Raw genomic sequence first — 5790 nt, forward strand, 5'->3', positions numbered from 1 at the left:
AAATTATCCGGGTGTGGTGGCAGGCACCTGTAATCCCAGCTACTCGGGAGGTTGAGGCAGGAGAATCGGCTGAAAACGGAAGGCAGGGGTTGCAGTGAGCCCAGATAGTGCCACTGCACTCCAGCCTGGGTAAAAGAGCAAAACTCTGTCTCAAAAGCAACAACAGATCTATATAGTTATTTAAATTGTGGGAATAATTTCTATTAATCTTCTTTAAGCTTTTAATTGAAATATATAAGTTCACAAATCATCAGTGTACAGCTTACTTTTCATGAAGTAAACACATCTGTGTAACCAAAAACACCTAGAGCAAGGAAGAAAACACTACCAGTAACCCAGAAGTGTCCCCCTTGAAGGGCCTTCCTAGACACTACTCCCAACCCCATCTTTCTGATTGCTTGGATTACCTGTACCTGTTTCTGAACTTTATGTAAATGTAACCCCCCAGTATGTACTCCTGTGTGTCTGACAGAATTCTCCCTTAATATTTGTTGTGAGCTTCATCCATATTGTTGCTTGTATCATTAGTTTTTTCATTGTTCATTCTTGTTGCTGTTTAATATTATATTGTATGAGTATACTACAACTGATGGACATAGGATTGTTTTTGTGTTTGGCTGTCAGGAGTAGTGCTACTGTGAGCATTCCTTTTTTTTTAAATTTAATTTTTCTGCATTTTTTTCTTTGCATATGTGAGCATTCTTACACACTTGCCACATTCTGTATGAGTTTTATACCTCAGCATATACCATTGCTGATATTTTCTCAAAGACAGAATTTCTATTTACTTTACAAGAAATGGAAACTAAAACAACTTTAAGGCATATGACTATGGCATATCATAGTTATGTTACTAAAATAATCAACTGGTAATTATTTTATTTTAAATATTGGTGTTTTTCTTGAGTCTCTTGGTATCCTTTAACAGTTCAGTCTTGAGGCTTACAGTGTTAACCTTTTCCACAAAATACAGAGGAGGAGACTGTCATGTTCTTTTCCATTTTCATTTTTTGCAGATGGCCATATTTGTTATTAAAACATGCCGGGTTATTGTAAACACTGTTTTTGTGCTAAAATTTTTTATCCACAGATTTGATTCATTTAAACTTTGGACAAATAAACATTTAATAGTTCTTTTAATTTTAAGTGTTTGCAAATAGACAGTCAAAATCTAAGGAACTTTTTTCCCACTAGTCAGAAAGTTTGTTCACTAACTTGATATCACTTTGATTTCCCACCAAAGATTGTAGGTTGGGTTGCTTTGAGGAGGGGAAGACATCTTTTTTGTATTTAAGAATTTAAAACAATACTGTGGACTTTAATATGTGATTCTGGGCCTTCATTCCGAAAACTTGCTTCCTTTTGCTGCTGAAGTGGTGATAAGTAATTTTGTTTCTCCACTTAAGTTTGGAACCTGTTTCTTACTCCTTTAAAGCTTATCTCTTTAACTCTTATGAAAATATTTTGCCGTTATTTGGACAGTTCTTTCATTTTTAGTTTCCTCGTATTCTTGACTACCCTTTATTGTTTTACAGTAAGCTTATTTTAAAATTGTGAAACTTTCACAGAAAAGTGGGGCACATTTTGCTTTTAGAGATGTTTTTCTGGTCCTTGACTGCACCTTTCCATTCCTGGTGTATAGGAGGAAGGTGAAAAAGTGCCTTTGCCCAGCATCCTTGATAAGTTCTTCAAGTGAAAGCTTGTACTAAAGTGCTAGTGGTATATAAACTTGTATTCCTCGTGATACAAATATCCCCTGAGAATGACAGATGGGGCTCTGTTCATCAGGAACTACTTACTTGAAATTGATGATATAGTAGCCTTAGATAGCAAAGGAGGAACATTTCATTATTTCACATTTGCTCATTCAGCACTTAACCAGTCCAGTGTTAATGCTAACAGTTGATCTTTCTTCCACAAAAAGCAGTGTGGAGGAGACTGCCCTTGTTTTCCATTTTCTTTTTTCAACACATAGCCACATTTGGTAAATGTTGCCATTTACTGAACATTATCCCTAAGTTTGGGGATAAGGAGGCTGAGCTTCAGGGTGACTTTTATGTCTTCCGTTTTTCCAGAGTGGTTTCTTAATCTTATTTCTAAATGAGAGGATTTTTTAGTAAGATGACTTCTGAGATGCTCTAAAATTCTTTATCATTTGGGTTGCCAGCGTAAATCAGCAAGGTTTGAATTTGTTAGCTTGTTACCACACAAACGTAGTTCTTGCCCTTGTGGAACTTAAAATTAAGAAACTGAGTTTAAATAAAATTTGAAATTAGTATGAAGTGCAGGTGAGCTTGTTGGTTTTATTTTCATTGTCTTCTGGTTTATTTTTCTTCTAAGAAGTAGAAATCAACTTTTATATTGAATAGATTCATAATTTATCTCCTGAGCCAGCCCATGTTTTTCTGCCTGATTAAGATACATACATATTTCTAAGGATAGAGATACATAGATCTGTCTATCCTCATATCTCCAGTATGTGTGTATATATGCACATACACCATGTTTTATAAACACTGAAGTTTCATTTGTAACCTTAGCCTTAGACTGTTTGCAAGACCAGCAGAGTATGTTAAAAGAATTTTCTGTGAAATGTTAATAAGATGAAGGCTTGTTATGACCCCCAAAGTCTGGTATATGTTCTGTCATTTGTTTATTTATTTTATTTTTATTTTTTTGAGAAAGAGTCTCACTCTGTCATCCAGGCTCAAGTGCAGTGGTGCAACGTTGACTCACTGCAACCTCCACCTCCTGGGTTCAAGCAGTTCTCGTGCCTCAGCCTCTCGAGTAGCTGGGATTACAGGCACATGTCACCAAGGCTGGTTCACTTTTTTGTATTTTTAGTAGAGATAGGGTTTCACCATGTGGGCCAGGCTGGCAGTTATTTAGTGAATTACCTTTGGACCACACTTCAAAAGTTGTTACAGCCTAGCGATTATGTTATAGCATTTTAATGTAAGTGACTTAAAAAAAAAAGTCTAGATAAGAAAGTTAACTGCAGAGTTGCGGTAATTAATCTTGTTTTTGTGGTATTAGCTTTTTTCATTATATTCATTGTTTTGGCTGTTATATTCATTGTTTTAGCCGTGTATCTAGAAATTGAAGGTAGGAGGACAGGTTTAAATTATACCTTGCTAGAATCTAAGCACCTCAGTTGCAAAGATAAAATAACACTTTGTTTCCTCATAAGCATGTTTAATCCCACATAGCAAGTAGTAGTTGTAACTCCCAGGATGCCTTTATGAATCTTTCTGATTCTGCATTGCAGCATGTCACAGGAAACCTGTACTCTATTTCTGCATCATGTGAGAACCTTGTAGCTGAAATATCTAGAGTTGAAAAACTGGGCTGGAAGATCTGGATATAGGGAGCTCGACCAGAGTCTGTAAAGTTAAGTCCCTGGTTTTAGGGGGCTAGGAAAGTGTTATGTACCAATCAAAGACATGCGTTAATAACAGATACAATGAAACTGGTAATATATACCCTTTTGGGTGAAATGTCTAAAAATTTTTGGTGAAATGTTAACTAGTGTCTTGGGATGGTGGTGGTGAGTTGATTTTTGTTATTGTTTTACATTTCTTTGCTTTTCAAATACTGCTTATGGAATCTACAGGGAGGGAGTCTTCGTGACATTGTCTTTGGCAGTGATTTCATGGATGTAACACCTAAAGGATAGGCAACAAAAGTAAAAATAGACAAGTGAGACATCAAACTACAAAACTCTTCTACACAGCAAAGGAAACAGTCAACAAAGTGAAAGGACATCCTATGAAATGGGAGAAAATATTTGCAAACCATATATCTGATAAGGAGTTAATCTCCAAAATATTTTAGGAACTTTGGCAACTTAGTGGCAGAAAAACTAATAACCTATTTGAAAATGAACTAAAAACTTCAATAGACATTCTCCAGAGAAGACATACAGATGGTAAGCCGGTATATGGAAAAAGCCTCAACATCATTAATCATCAGGGAAATGCAAATAAAAACCACAATGAGGTATCTTCTCACCCCTATTAGGATGACTGTTAAAAAAAAACACAAAAGACAAGTGTTGGTGAAGATAGGGAGAATCTGAACACCTTACACACTGTTGGTAGAAATGCAAAAAGGTGTAACTATTATGGAAAACAGCGTGGAGGTCCTCAAAAAATTAAAAGTAGAACTACCGTATGATCCAGCAATTCCACTTCCAAGTATTTATTCAAAAGAAATGAAATCAGGAACTTGAAGAAATATTAGCACTCCCATGTTTATAATAGCACTATTCACAATAGCCAAGATGTGGAAACAGCCGACAACATGTCCATTGACAGTTGAAGAAATAAAACGTGGCATATAAATACAATGGAATATTATTCGTTCTTAAGGAATTCTGCAATGAAATAAGCCAATCACAGACAAATATTGCATGATTTCACTTAAATGAAGTTATCAAAAATAGTCAAATTTATAGAATCAAAGAGTCGAATCGTGGTTGCCGGGGCCAAAGGGAGGGGAGGGGGAAATGGGGAGTTACTAGTCAGCAGGCATGAAATTTCAGTTAAGCAGGATGAATAAGTTCCGCTGTACAATATTGTACCTATGGTCAACAGTACTGTATCGTACACTTAAATATTTGTTAAGAAGGTAGTATTCATGTATGAGAATAAAGTAAAACTAAAAAGTAATAATTTGGCAGTGGCTCATGCCTGTAATCCCAGCATGTTGAGAAGCAGAGGCAGGAGGATCGCTTGAGCCCAGGAGTTTGATACTAGTCTGAGCAACATAGGGAGACTGTCTCTACAAAAAAAATTAAAAAACAAAAATCCCAGTGTGGTGGCACATGCCTGTGGTCCCAGCTGCTGAGGAGGCTGAGATAGGAGGATCACTTAAGCTCTAGAGGTCAAGGCTTCAGTTAGTTATGATAGTACCACCGCATTCCAGCCTGAGCAGTAGAGCAAGACCCTGTCTCAATAATAATAATAATAATTTTCTTTTTTTTTTTAGACGAGGTCTCGCTTTGTCGCCCAGACTGGAGCTCAGTGGCACAGTCTTGGCTCACTGCAACCTCTGCCTCCTGAGTTCAAGCAGTCTCCTGCCTCAGCCTCCCAAGTAGTTGGGATTATAGACGCCTGCCACCGTGTCCAGTTAATTTTTTGTATTCTTAGTAGAGATGGGGTTTCGTCATGTTGGCCAGTCTGGTCTCAAACTCCTGACCTCAGGTGATCCACCCACCTCAGTCTCCCAAGTACTGGGATTGCAGGCATGAGTCACTATGCCCTGCCAATAATTTTATAATTCTGATTGTGATGTGAACTCATACTATTTGATTGATGACACAGTCCATATGTAGGGCACTTAAAATTTGAATAAAAGCTAAAATGTTACATATTTTTAATGCTGGAAGTGTGCTTTAAGTGCTTATTAATTTATAGACATTTGTATTTTTATTCACAGCAACTTTAGGATGATAATTGACTGTTATTTCTAGTAAATGAGGATAACTGATAATCAGAAAGTCAGTTCAGAATTAAAATTAGGCCATGCGCTGTGGCTCGTGCGTGCAGTCCTAGCATTTTGGGAGGATGAGGTGAGGGTCCCTTAAGACCGAGAGTTCAAGACCAGCCTACCAACATACTGAGATCCTGTCTCTGAAATAAATAAAGTAATTAAATAAATAAATAAAATTCACCTGGCCTGGGGTGGCATGTACCTGTAGTCCTAGCTACTCAGGAGATTGAGGCAGGAGGATTATTTGAGCCCAGGAAGTTGATATTTGGGACTCTGAACCAGTGATTCTGTCTTTCC

Source organism: Papio anubis, unplaced genomic scaffold, assembly GCF_008728515.1.
Source record: "Papio anubis isolate 15944 unplaced genomic scaffold, Panubis1.0 scaffold210, whole genome shotgun sequence".
NCBI classification, from domain to species: Eukaryota; Metazoa; Chordata; class Mammalia; order Primates; family Cercopithecidae; genus Papio; species Papio anubis.